Source organism: Lepidochelys kempii, chromosome 6 (genome assembly GCF_965140265.1).
Source record: "Lepidochelys kempii isolate rLepKem1 chromosome 6, rLepKem1.hap2, whole genome shotgun sequence".
Taxonomy (NCBI): Eukaryota; Metazoa; Chordata; order Testudines; family Cheloniidae; genus Lepidochelys; species Lepidochelys kempii.
In genome coordinates this window covers 122,373,193-122,388,001 of record NC_133261.1, presented here as the reverse complement: position 1 = coordinate 122,388,001, position 14,809 = coordinate 122,373,193, and the positions used below count along the sequence as shown (strand labels likewise).

Here is a 14,809-nt window from a genome sequence, read left to right as displayed (position 1 = left end):
TAACAATGCTGGTTCTGGTGGGACCCAACTGAGAGTGCCAATTCAGGACAAATTGCTTCAAGCTGGGCAGATACAGCCCAAGGCTGGGGTTTCTATGCACACCAAGGCAAACCAAACCAGCCAGACAGAGAAGACTTTGGTTTTACCCCACTGGCTAACCACAAATCATATAAGCAATTCCCTTAGACACTCCAGTTTCCCAGTATCACCACCAGTGCCACTCGTTATGGGGACAGATGGTTATGAAAACCAATACCCCAGTAAAAGAAAAGAGGTTCTCTCGATCCCAAAGGACCAAGCCCCAGACCCTGGTCAATATACAAATCAGATCTTACCCAGAAATCACACTGTTGCCAATCCTTTAGAATCTAAAATCTAAAGGTTTATTCATAAAAGGAAAAAGATATAGATGAGAGCTAGAATTGGCTAAATGGAATCCATTACATACAGTAATGGCAAAGTTCTTGGTTCAGGCTTGTAGCAGTGATGGAATAGACTGCAGGTTCAAATCAAGTTTCTGGAGTACATCCACAGCTGGGATGGGTCTTTCAGTCCTTGGTTCAAAGCTTCAGTGTAGCAAAGTCCCTCCAGAGGTAAGAAGCAGGATTGAAGACAAGATCGAGGAGCTGCAGCAGCTTTTCATATTCTCTTGCCATGTGGTCTGTCTTTCTTTCTTTGTTCCAAAGACAAGCTGTCCATCACATGGCCTGGAAAAACCTCAGAGTTCTGTCCATAGGCATGTCCCTGCATACCTTGCTGAGTCCCAAGGTGTGTCTGCTTTCTCTCAATGGGTCAATTGTATAGCTGATGGTCCTTAATGGGCCATCAAGCAGGCTAGGCAGAGCTGACACCAACTTGTCTGGAGTGTTCCCCCGAAGCATAGCACAAGTTTGAAATATAGACAGTATAGAGCCAATATTCATAACTTTGACTACAAAAATGATACACACATATAGACAGCATAATCATAACCAGCAAACCATAACCTTGTCTTAGACACCTCATTTGACCCCCTTTATACAAGATTTGTTGCCACTACAGGACCTTGGTTGCAACAATGATTTATATGGTCCCAGTTTATGTTAATAACGTCACACCTTCTCTCAGAACTATGATGTTTTCACAGATGATCCTAGATTTATTCTTGTATATTTCTCAGATAATTCATGGCTGGGCAAGGTGCTTCTCATTTCCATTGCTTGAAAAGCTGCTGTAAAGAAGAGATGAGTAAAACTGTACCCAAAGCAAATAATGCTGGAGCACCATAATATCTGGCACAAATGAAACTCCTTCCTCTCTTTCTGTAATGTGATTAATTCATTGCTGTATGGATCCAAAGCCCATTAGAGCATGTCAGAAATCCCCATCATGCTCTGGAGTGCTCCGCTTTGCCTGTGGATCTCCGGTTTAGCTGACAGATGTGGGAAAAGAAGAAAACACATGCAGCCAAAATACCCTCTAATGACTGCATGTGTGTGGCCGCGGAAGAACTGAAGTGATTCCAGCTAAGAGTGGAAGTTTATTCCAGCTAAGGTCAGCATTATTGTGTTCTTGATGCTTCCCCCACCCCCTGTTCCATGTTTTTCGGGTGGTATAATGTGGGTTGGTGTTCTAGTCTTATGCTTGGATCCTGCCACCTTTCAGGGGCTCTCCCAACCCCACTATCGATGGCTTATGGATCTAGAAATCGTCCCTTTGCTGCTGGACAGCATTGCACTTTCAGAGATTGAAATGTGAAATGAAAGCTGCTGTCAGGCTTTAAGTGTGTAAATGTTGCTGTCACAGTGCAGGGCAATGGCCCCTGTACTCAGGGGTGAAAGTAACTTAAAGGACTTACTGGTACGCCAGAGTCCTGAGCAGGGTGTGTGGCCTCAACCAGAAGAGGCAGGGCCTTTAAATACCTGGGCCCTTTAAGTCAAGATATAAAGGCCCTGGGGTTCCAGCTGTGGCTGGGAGCCCCGGGGCCTTTAAATCACCCCCGGAGCTACCAGCTGCAGAGGCGGCTGGGAGCCCTGGGACTCGGGCAGCGTTTTAAAAGGCCTGGGGCTCCCCGCAGCAGCTGGAGCCGCAGCCCTTTAAATCACCGCCAGAGCCCTGCTGCCGCTACCCCAGGGCTCTGGCAGCGGGGTTTGGGAGGCGGTTTAAAGGGCCCAGGGCTCTGGCTGCTGCAGGGAGCTCTGGGCCCTTTAAATCGTCAGCCTGGGGAAGCTGGTCTGGCACGGCATATTGGCTCTTGCCGGTACGCTGTACCAGACCAGCTTATTTTCACCTCCATCTGTAGTCCCCCTCTGTGGACCAACAGTGGCACCCACTCTAGGCTCCCAGCTCCTCCGCTGTCACCTCTCTTGGGTGGAGACCTGTGTCTCTTGCCCTCCTGATCAGGTTTTTTCCAGGCTGCCCAGTTCCTTGCCTAGTCTGTGTTATTCCCAGCAAGCCAGACTGCCTAACCAGGCAAGTGTTTGTGCTTTGTTAACTCTTCAAAGGCTATAAACAGCCTAAATGACTATAGCTATAGGTTTCCTCACAGCTCTTTCTAAGCAAGCACATTTTATTCTTAAGGTGAAAGCATTACAGAGAAAACATACTAAAAACCATATAAGTTCCTATATGAATGCTACCAGAGGTCACCATCTCTGTGGGGTTTAGTAGGCGAAAGTCCTCCTAACTCTTCACAGGAAGGATTGGGGGGCCCTGTTGGACAGAAGGTCCTGTCCATTTGCTGGATCAGAAAGAAGGCCCGGAGTCAATTTAAACTGGGCTATTTATCCCAAAGTCCTTTCTTTGTCTGTTGGTCTCTGGAGAATCCAGTTTGAACTGCCCTATGCAAGCCTCTCCAGGCAGTGATAGCTCTACAGAGATGTCACAGCCTGAGAGAATTTGCTAATCACCCTCCACTGTTCTTAGTTCCTGAGGCAGTGTGGTCACCATCCCCCAGGCAAGGTGGGAGAAAATCCCTGTCTCACAAAGATGCATAAACTTAATACAGGAAGATCTCCCAACAATGTAGCAGGAAATTGCCATATTTATCTCAGATGCCACATTCCAGATCAGTGGTGTCCAGGTCTAATTGTATCATATGAGCCTCGGTATACCATTTTACCCCCACTCTGGGAATATTGTAGGAGTAGCAGAATGGCTCTACACAAAGGTCTCTCACTGTGCATCTTACCATACCTTGGGCCCAAATTTTCAAACCCCAGTATCTAAAATTAGTCTCCCATATCCACATTTAGGCATCTAAATAAAACCGGCCCGATTTTTAGGTTTGCTGAGTGCCCACAATTGCCATGGAATTTAGTGGGAAAAGCAGGCCACTCCTATCTAGCTACCTAAATGTCAATTTAGGAGCCTAACTTCAAACACAGAGGCTTGAAAATATTGCCCTAACAAGACAGAGGTTTCTTCTATTCTGGATGGATTCTTCTCCTCCCTTCATCACCGTGGGATCTGAGCACCTGCCAGTGCTGCTGTAAGTGCCATGACTCATCTGTAACGTGTGGCTCAGTCACTCTTGCTCCTCCTCTTCCCAGGGGGAGAATTGGGTGTGTGCAGTATAGGGATTTTGTTGAGTTGGTTGGGGTAGGGGGGCTAATGCACATGCTGCTCTGAGTTTAGGGATGGAGAAGGCAGGGCTCAGAGGTGCACCTTGTACTTGGGAGCAGAAGATGGACAGGTTTGTAAACCGTGAAAGCATTTCTTTAAAATATCGTGACAACACGCAAGCCCTCTTTATAGAAATCAAAATGACAAGAGCAGGAAGTCTAATGGATTGGATAGGTAACGCTGTATACAAGACTGTCCCGGTGGGATAATATCCTCTTTCCCGTCATTAGTGAGATCCTGACATTACTCATGGAGCAGAGAGTGCTGAAGTAGAAGAGCCTTGCTCCTTCCTGTTTAATCTTGTGGGTTTTTCCCAGATTTGTTCAAGTGAATCTAATGGCTCAGCTGTTTGGCTTGGCAGACCTCTTGCCAGACCTCTGTTTGGCTGCCTTTGGCCCCGCGGGCCTTGCCCAGTTTGTTTTACTGAAGTGTCAGCACAAGACTGAGGCGAGCCAACTGTGCCGATAACACCGATGGATGCACACCTCGGACAAACATGCTAATTACAGGGCTTGTGGGATAGACGGCAAGGAGGACGTTTTTGCTGGGCTGAAGCACGGAGCTTCTACTGCTCTTTATGTGGGAGGTGAAAACATCCCGCGTTACGAGATCTGTGCATTAGTGGAGAGGCCAATGTGCCGTAATGAATGAGAAGCTCAGTAATTTGCCACAGAGTGGCTATAAATCAAAACTGAAGAGCTGTCCGGGCTGCTCTGGACAATTGTTTTGCAGACTCTCTGGAGTCTTTGAATTAATCTCCCACAACCATCACCACTGCCCACAAACAGTATCTCTTATTTGGGCTGTTTACTCTGAAATTAACAGATTAAATCTAATGGCTTCCACAGAGAGATGAAATCCTGGCTTCATTGAAATCAATGGCAAAGCTCCTATTGACTACAGTGGATCCAGCATTTTATAGCCCCCCCCTCCCCCACACAGCCTGTACCAGAGTTTTTTACATCCCTCACACAGTTCTGGCATGTGTCCTTCCACTCTTGGCCTGTGTTCTATTCTTCTTCCATTTCCAGAACTCCCACTAACAACAACAGGAGCTTGTGCACAGATCAAGACTAGAATATGGCCCATTGTCAGGGATTTCTGCTTAACTATTACCACTGACTCCAGATGTATTATTTGGGGGAGTTTGCAAATGCTCAAAGATATCCTGTTGAGTCAGCTCTGAAGTGGGCTCGGCTTCTGGCAAAGTGTATGAGCCCAAAAATGAGGAGCACCATTAAACTTCTGTATCAGCTATCACAGGGCTGCAACTTGAGAAGTTGATTCCCTGTCACTGGGTTCTGTCCTAAATTAAGTTTCATGGGGCAAGCATCAGCAGTCACACTTCATATAAAGAACAGGAGTACTTGTGGCACCTTAGAGACTAACAAATTTATTAGAGCATAAGCTTTCATGGGCTACAGCCCACTTCATTGGATGCATAGAATGGAACATATAGTAAGAACAAATATACACACAGAGAGAAGGTGGAAGTTGCCATACAAACTGTAAGAGGCTAATTAATTAAGATGAGCTATTATCAGCAGGAGAAAAAAAAACTTTTGTAGTGATTCGCAAAAAGAAAAGGAGTACTTGTGGCACCTTAGAGACTAACCAATTTATTTGAGCATAAGCTTTCGTGAGCTACAGCTCACTTGCATCCGATGAAGTGGGCTGTAGGCCACGAAAACTTATGCTCGAATAAATTTGTTTGTCTCTAAGGTGCCACAAGTACTCCTGTTCTTTCTGTGGATACAGACTACCACGGCTGCTACTCTGAAACTTCATATAAAGGGTTACTGTGACCCTAAGAACTCACTACCAGCTGGCAAAGGATTCACTGTTCTGTAACAGCAGCAAAGAGTCCTGTGGCACCTTTGCTGCTTTTACAAATCCAGACTAGCAAGGTTACCCCTCTGATACTGTTCTTTCACAGTAATTCCTATTAGACCTGACAAGCTCATGACCCTTTACACACTGCTGTCATGGTATTTATCTATAAAGAATGTTTGAGCTCCTTAGTGAAAGCCGGGATCATGCTGGTGAAATGTACATATGATGATATTTAAAAAGTCATGCCTACATACTGAACATATGTTATACCAAGGTGTTACTCACCAGCGGAAGTGGAAAAACTGGTTTCCTGCCAGACCAGAGATGTTTATCCTTCTATCTGTTGAAATGTAAATTAAGTATTGTGAGCCAACACAATGGAAGCCAAATCTGTGCACACAGGAGTATGCACCTTGGAGCCAAAACACCACAGACTGAATGACAGGGCTATCCTGACTCTGAGCTGCAAAGACAGTGAACTTTGGGGATATAAGGGGAAGGCAAAAAGGCACTCCTTGTCCATCACTGAAGGAGCAAAAAAGACAGTGCTTTTTGGCTCCATGAACATTGGATCCCAGCCATGTGGGTTGGCAGAGGCGACAGGGTGGGCTTCCAGGGTCAAGTTCTCCTCCCCTCCGTCCCCCAGATTTCTGCAAGAGCCAAGCTGTCTTTGCAGGGCTTGCTCTGCCAGGGATGCTCCAGATTGCCACATCTGTGCAGCGCCATGCCTGTGAGAACCCAGCTGGGGAGGGAGCGGTGGCCCTGGTCCGGGGGGGGTGGGTCCTCTGGGAAAACACCAGGAGCAGGTTCCCTCAGCTCAGCCTGAGTTAGGGACATTGCCTGTGCCTCTCCTCCGTGAGGTGTCCATGAGGGCGCAGAAGCTCCGGGATTGGTTGCCCTGGCCCAGGAAGGTGGAGCTGGAAGGTTCCTGTACCCAGAGATGACCATGGTGCAGTCACATGCCCCTCCCCCAACCTTTAAATTGTGGCCTGCCCTCCCCACTATCAACAGTTGTGTTGCCTCTGTGGGTTGGTGATGCTGGAAGATTGCTCTGGGTGAGAAACTACTTTAGACAAGGATTTTAGGCTATTTTAAGTTGTTTAGACTCTAAGAAGCATGTTACATCTTTTGTTTTATATGTAACCTGTGGTGGTGGTTGCTCACTGTCTCTTGAATCTTTATCTTTGTTAACAAACTTTTTTGTTTGTTTTCACTACAAGTCAATTAGTGTGGCGCTCATAGAGGAGCGGGCCCTGAGTGGTACCAGTCATATTGTACATACTTGTTCCTTTGGGGCAGCTTACTTGCATAGGCATAGTCTGACTTCTGTATTTGGGGGGGGCAGCTCCAGTCAGGCCAATTCCATGCCTGCCTGAGGCTTGCAGTTTAGGGGGAGCAATGCCCCCCCAACTATACCCCTGATTACCTGGTAATTTCTATGAGCATCCAGTGACAGGCTGCAATGCACCAGGAACTGAGGGGTTGGTTTGTGCCTGTTCCTAGCCAGATCTGGGGGGAATGAAGTCTGTAGAGGTGTGGAAAGCACTGCTTGTATGACTGAAGGCTGTTGGTTTCAAGGAGCTGAGCTACAGCAGGTACCAACAAGGCTGTTTCATGATGGACAGGTAGTGGCAAGGTGCCGCACAACCCCTGGGGAGCATCACAGGGACATAGCCTATGCATCTGAAATCAAATACAGAGCTCTTATCAACTGCCATCTCCGTAGATCCAATATCGGGACTCGAACTCGTGACCTTTGGCACAGAAGCCTGCATAGGGAACCTTTACTAGAACAGGACTGAAATATTCCGCCTGGTAGAGGACAGCAGTACATAGGCATATGTAGACCAAGGCCCACTGTCTGGCACTTTGTATTGTAATTTACAGCTGTGCAGAGGCTGAAAAACACTATCCAATCAGAACGGTGGCGCCTGGCACACACTTTGCCCAAGGGTAAATAACTGCCCAAGGCGAAGGCCATGGAGCATCCAGTTATTACTATTATTAGTTATTATTAGTCTTAGGACCAGCAATTCAGAATAGAAAAGGCTTTTCAGAAGTAACATTATTAACCAGTCTCAGTTTCCTTGTTTGTTGCTTAGCATTTGTGCTATCACATGGGCCAAGAAGTTCCCACTGTTTCTAACTCTTGCAAATGTATCATAGGGCTCATTGGAATTTTGCTGAAAGCCCCAGCTGCTGGAGTCAAGTGATTATGTGAGTCTCTTAAGCTTTTGTTCAAAAAAGATAAACCCTTGTGGTTATTGAAAAGTTTGAAAAGAAAGTGGACCCTAAAGGCTCAAACACCCAAAAGGCAAATAAAAAGGATCCAAAATATATTATTTCTTTTTTAAAAAACACTCATGAATTTCAAGCCAATGTCATGATTATGGGCCCTGAGTCATGATTTCTGAATGCTTGAGGTTGGCAATACTACAGTACGCTTCCAGAACTGGAGATCAAGGTAAAGTGGCTACTGATTTTATAAATGCCTTAACCTAATAAAGGATTCTCTAATGTATTTTTAGGAGATATCTTTTAACTGTAGAGGGAGTGATGGTTTCCCATTGCAATAGCACTACTGTGGAGTACATTCCTTGTAGACTCATGCTGCCATATTTGAGTTTCGGAATACCTTCCTCCACCATTTCCCTGGGCTTTGACAGGAGTTGGTTTCCCTTTCCTTCTGCAGAGAAATTCCCTTAGTAACTGCTAGTCTGTAATATCCTAGTCTATAAAACAATTTATGGATTGTTTTCAGGCCTATGCGTCCTGGTTGTATTTGACATTTTGTCAAAACACTTCTACATTTTTTCCAAAGGTTAGCAGTAAAACTTTGCCTGGTGCACTAATTATCAGTGAAATAATAACTGCTCAGGGAAGGAAATGCACATCTGGATTAAGAGAATGTGTGTTATGTTTCTCTTCTTTCAGCACCGCTATTCACCCAAGTGCTTCATACCAAACAGAGGTTTCCTTTTTCATTAACTTTAATTGAGCCGCTTAGAATTTCTTATTTGCAAACTCTAAATTCACAGGGCCTGATTCTCATTTACTTCACTTCTGCACTGAAGGCAGGAACTGGGGTAGAAGAGGAGGGCATTCCAGGGCCAACCTGATCTTAGTGTAAGTTAAAGCAGCCTTGAGACTGCTTTATCTTATGCTCTGCTTCCTAGTACCTCCTCTGGGCCATGGCAATCAGAGAATAGCCATTGCACAGTGCTCTTTGGCCGGGGCGGCCTACAATATTTTGGCACCTGAGGTGGGGAGCTCAAATATCACCCCCACATCACTTGGGCCAAAACTTTGAAACTCTGGGTCCTAGTGGTGCGGCCCCCCACAGTCTGGCACCTGAGGCAGCCACCTCAGTTCGCCTCATGGTAAGGTCAGCCCTGCTCTTTGCCCACCTCCCTAATCAGCCCTCTGTGCCACGACATGGGAGCAGAGTTTGTGCAGAACCCTTACCCCAGTTCTGTGGTGGCTGGGAAACCCCCCTACAGAGGATATATTGGGGGGGGGGGACATTTTGGTCTAATTTTGCCTCTTTTATGCTTCCAGATGATGGAAAGGGGTCAGATTGTAATTGAAGATGGGGGCCCAGTGTTTTTGATTTTGAATGGTCTTGCAGGTATTTCAGTGCTTGTCGGCAATGCTCAGAGCCAGCCCAGATCTGGTGCCCTTTAGTCTGTTTGGAACAACCAAGCATCCACAGAAACTGTGAGCTGAGGTCTCTGCTGGAAGATGGTCCTGACACACTCTCATGAGGCTTGATGGTAAGAGCCAGGAAAGCATCTGTAAGCTGGAGCTACGCGTGCTGTTAGAAGACATGCTACTCAACTTATATTTTCTGGACAGTTTTATGATGTCACTTAAGAAAGGAGATGCCTGTTTCTGCACTCTGCACCTTGTCTGACCCAAGTTGCACTCACACTACTGCCAAATCGCAAGGCAGGGGTCACCGTGAGGAAAGAGAAAGCTCATACCATGAGCTAAATCTGATGGAAAGCAGGGAGAGTGTGAATGCCAGGAGGAGTGTCCTGCTTTAGGGCACAATTAGTACTGGCTCATTGCACAGCCCAGCTCAGGAGGGGGCCACATTAGTCTAAAGTTCATTCTTAATGGGAAATGAGTCATTTAGCAGCTATTTCTCTAAATCTTCCACATCCAGTGATTAGCACAATACTCACCAAACTGGTACATACAATACAGAGCTGTCTCTGCCCCCTCCCCACCCCGAGACACTGAGGACTAGACTCACTATGGGCTACTACTAGATGTGACTTGGACTAAGGGCTGGTCTACACTATGAGTTTGTCGGATTTAGCAGCATTAAATCCGAATTAACTCTGCACCCGTCCACACAACAAAGCCATTTTTTTGACATAAAGGGCTCTTAAAACCAATTTCTTTACTCCTCCCCAACGAGGGGATTAGCGCTGAAATCGACATCACCATTTCGAATTAGAGTTAGTGTGGACGCAATTCGAAGGTATTGGCCTCCGGGAGCTATCCCACAGTGCACCATTGTGACCGCTTTGGACAGCACTCTGAACTCAGATGCACTGGCCAGGTGTACAGGAAAAGCCCTCGGAACTTTTGAATCTCATTTCCTGTTTGGCCAGGCGAGCTCATCAGCACAGGTGACCATGCAGTCCCAGAATCGAAAAAGAGCTCCAGCATGAACCGAACGGGAGGTACTGGATCTGATCGCTGTATGGGGAGAAGAATCCGTGCTATCAGAACTACGTTCCAAAAGACAAAATGCCAAAACATTTCAAAAATTCTCAGAGGCCATGAGGGACAGAGGCTACATCAGGGACACAACACAGTGCCGTGTAAAACTTAAGAAGCTCGGACAAGCGTACCAGAAAACCAAAGAATCAAACAGACTCTCCGGGACAGAGCCCCAAACATGCCGCTTCTATGCTGAGCTGCATGCAATTCTAGGGGAGGCCGCCACCACTATCCTACCCCTGTCCATGGATGGGATACTCTCCGCCATGGCTGAGGATTTTGCAGATGGGGAAAATGAGGATGACGACAAGCTTGGGGGGAGCACACAACACACCGTTTTCCCTGACAGCCAGGATCTTTTTATCACCCTGACTGAAATACCCTCCCAACCCAATGAAGCCGGAGAAGGGACCTCTAGTGAGTGTACCTTTTAAAATATAATACATGTTATAAAAGCAAGTGTTTTTTAATGATTAAGTAGCCCTTAGGACTTGGGATACATTCGTGGCCAGTACTGCTCCTGGAAAAGTCTGTTAACGTGTCTGGGGATGGAGCAGAAATCTTCCAGGGAGGTAGATCCAGGTACATCTCTTGGAGGTACTCTAAAAGCCTTTGCAGAAGGTTTCTGGGGAGAGCAGCCTTATTCAGTCTTCCATGGTAGGACACTTTACTTGCTACTAGCATGGTGGGGTAATCTGGTATCATTGCATGACAAAGCCTGGCAGCATATGGTCCCAGTGTTTGCTGGCATTCAAGCAACATCCGTTCTTTATCTCTCTGTGTTATCCTTAGGAGAGTGATATCGTTCATGGTAACCTGGTTGAAATAGGGCAAGTTGATTAAGGGGACATTCAGAGGTGCCCGTTCCTACTGGGCTGTTTGCCTGTGGCTGAAAAGAAATCCTCCCCGCAGCTAGCCACCCGGTGGGAGGGAGGGGCCATTGGCACTGAGCTGTTCGTGTTTGGCTAGCAGGGATCTTCCCTGATACCAGCCACATGGTGGGGGAGGGGAAAAGCGATCATTCCGGAGAATTGGAAGGGGGGAGGGGGTTAGTTTGGTTTCTGCTGCTGCACGTTAACAGGAAAACTGCAGCAGTAAATGGCCAGCTCAACGGGCTTTGCTAGGTATGGGAAAGGAGGGGGCTGCTGTTATGAAGGTTGCAGAAGCTGAAAGACTATGGCTTACCATGGCCGCTTGCAAGCCGAATTCTGTTGCCTGGCTCTGCATGTGTGATCTGTAACACGAACGCCCCAGGCACTCAATATAAGATGCAAAATGTGAACTTGTACCAAAATCTCATGTGCTATGTGTAATGTGAATAGTGTTGTTCACCGTGAAAGAGTATAGCCATTGTTCTGTAAAATGTATCTTTTTAAATACCCCACTCCCTTTTTTTTCCTCCAGCAGCTGCAAATGATTCAAGCCTTCCTCCTCTGTCCCAAAGGCTATCTCAGATAAGGCGGCGAAAAAAACGCACACGCGATGACATGTTCTCTGAGCTCATGCAGTCGTCTGTCACTGACAGAGCTGTGTGGAGGGACACAATAGCAGACTACAAGACGGTGGTCGATGAACGTAAGGCGAGGTGGCAACAGGAAGATCAGAGGAGGCATGAGGAAATGCTGGGGATACTGCGGGATCAAATGGACATGCTCTAGCGTCTGGTGGAGGTTCATGAACGGCAGCAGGATCACAGACTGCTGCTGCAGCCCCTGCTTAACCGCCCTCCCTCCTTCCCAAGTGCCATAGCCTCCCCACCCAGATGCCCAAGAACGCGGGGGGAGGGGAGGCGAAGCTCCGGGCACCCAACCACTCCACCCCAGTGGACAGCCCAAGCAGCAGAAGACTGGCATTCAACAAGTTTTAAAGTAGCCTTTTCCTTCCCTCCCACCCTCCTCCCACACCCCAGCCGGGCTACCTTGTGAGCTATCTCCCTATTTTTATAATCAGTTAATAAAGAATACATGTTTTTTAAATGATAGTGACTTTATTTCCTTTGCAAGCAAGCTGTGATCGAAGGGGGGAGGGTGGGTGGCTTACAGGGAATTAGAGTCAACCAAGGGGGCAGGTTTTCATCAAGGAGAAACAAACAGAGGTGTCACACGGTACCCTGGCCAGTCATGAAACTGGTTTTCAAAGCTTCTCTGATGTGCACAGCTTCCTACTGTGCTCTTCTAACTGCCCTGGTGTCTGGCTGTGCATATTCAGCGGCCAGGCGATTTGCATCAATCTCCCACCCCTCCATAAACTTCTCCCCCTTTCTCTCACAAAGATTGTGGAGCACACAACAAGCAGCAATAACAATGGGAATACTGGTTTTGCTGAGGTCTGAGCGAGTCAGTAAACTGCGCCAGCGACCCTTTAAATGTCCAAATGCAACACTACCACCATTCTGCACTTGCTCAGCCTATAGTTGAACAGCTCCTGACTACTGTCGAGGGTGCCTGTGTACAGCTTCATGAGCCAGGGCATTAAGGGGTAGGCTGGGTCCCCAAGGATAACTATTAGCATTTCAACATCCCCAACAGTTATTTTCTGGTCTGGGAAGTAAATCCCTTCCTGCAGCTGTTTAAACAGACCAGAGTTCCTGAAGATGCGAGCGTCATGAACCTTTCCCGGCCATCCCACGCTGATATCAGTGAAACGTCCCTTGTGATCCACCAGTGCTTGCAGCACCATTGAAAAGTACCCCTTGCGGTTTATGAACTGGCTGCCCTGGTGGTCCGGTCCCAAGATAGGGATATGGGTTCTGTCTATAGCCCCACCACAGTTAGGGAATCCCATTGCAGCAAAGCCATCTAGGATGACCTGCACATTTCCCAGAGTCACTACCTTTGATAGCAGCAGCTCAGTGATTGCGTTGGTTACTTGCATCACAGCAACCCACACAGTAGATTTGCCCTCTCCAAATTGATTCCCGACTGACCAGTAGCTGTCTGGCATTGCAAGCTTCCACAGGGCTATTGCCACTCGCTTGTGAACTGTGAGGGCTGCTCTCATCTTGGTATTCTTGCACTTCAGGGCAGGGGAAAGCAAGTCACAAAATTCCATTAAAGTGCCCTTACGCATGCGAAAGTTTCGCAGCCACTGGGAATCATCCCAGACCTGCAACACTATGTGGTCCCACCAGTCTGTGCTTGTTTCCCGGGCCCAGAATTGGCGTTCCACAGCGTGAGCCTGCCCATTAACACCATGATCTCCAAATTGTGGGGGAACGCGGTTTTAGAGAAAAGTGTGTTCAGGGCCTCATCACCGTGTTGCCGTCACCTCCTCGCCTGTTTTTTCAGGTGCTGGTTCTGCATAAACTGCATGATAATGCACGAGGTGTTTACAATGGTCATAACTGCTGGGGTGAGCTGAACGGGCTCCATGCTTGCTGTGCTATGGCGTCTGCTCCTGCTCGGGCAATCAAGGGAAAAGGGCGCGAAACGATTGTCTGGCGGAGGGAGGGGCGACTGACAACATGGCTTACAGGGTTGGCTTACAGGGAATTAAAATCAACAAAGGGGGTGGCTTTGCAAGAAACAAAATGACCCCCTCAAGGATAGGACTCAAAACTGGGTTTAGCAGGCCGTTGATTTCACAGAGGGAGAGAGGAGAAAAAGAATACAAAACAAAGCTGGTCTATTTTTTGTTTTGATCCACTTCATCTCTCTTTATACATCTTGCTGGCAGCAGACTGTGCAGTACTACCGCTAGCCATCGTCATCTCCTGGGTGCTCGGCAGAAGACGGTGCAGTGTGACTGCTGGCCATCATCTTCTGCTGGCTGCAGATTAAAAGACAGTGCACTGCCAGTAGGGCTGAATCACCATGAGATGAAACTTAAAAGGGAAATGACCTGGCTGAGTCACTCCCATGTTTGCCCAGTTGCCCCTGACCTCATCGAGGTCGGTTAAAAGAACACCCAGGACTACGTCAAAGACGGCTACCAGTCATACTGCACTGTCTGCTGCCAAAAGGCAATAAACTGCTGCTGTGTAACAATGCAGTACCACGTCTGCCAGCACCCAGGAGACGTATGGTGACAGCGAGCTGAGCGGGCTCCATGCTTGCCGTGGTATGGTGTCCGCACAGGTAACTCAAGAAAAAAGGTGCAAAACAATTGTCTGCCCTTGCTTTCACGGAGGGAGGGAGGGAACGGGAGCCTGACGATATGTACCCAGAACCACCCGCAACAATGTTTTAGCCCCATCAGGCATTGGGAGTTCTACCCAGAATTCAAATGGGCGGCGGAGACTGCGGGAACTGTGGGTTAGCTACCCACAGTGCAACGCTCTGGAAGTCTACGGTTGTCTCGGTACTGTGGACACACTCCGCCGACTACATGCACTTAGAGCATTTGTGTGGGGACACACACAATCGACTGTATAAAAACGCTTTCTACAAAACCAACTTCTACAAATTCAACCTAATTTCGTAGCGTAGACAAGGTATAAGTGTCCATGTAGGGACTTAAAGGGAGTCAGAACTGCCCCCTACATGAACTACCCAGATCTTAGATCCAGGTGTATAGATATAAGGTAGAAGTGGGAAAACTACAGCCCATGGGCCACATCCCACCTGCAGGATTGTCCTGCCTGGACCCTGAGCTCCTGGCCCAGGAGGCTAGCCCCCTGCCTCTCCCCTGCTGTCCCCCC

The 14,809-nt window shown here is 47.6% G+C and overlaps 1 long non-coding RNA gene across 1 annotated transcript in view; it reads left to right on the top strand.

The window, feature by feature from the left end:
* LOC140913935 (uncharacterized) overlaps positions 1-12,124 on the top strand; it is a 102,404-nt gene extending 90,280 nt beyond the window's left edge. Inside the window, exons 2-3 of the long non-coding RNA XR_012159704.1 lie at positions 9,065-10,587; positions 11,575-12,124. This is a non-coding gene — a long non-coding RNA (uncharacterized lncRNA). The remainder of the gene's footprint in view (positions 1-9,064; positions 10,588-11,574) is intronic.
* Positions 12,125-14,809: the final 2,685 nt, after the last annotated feature.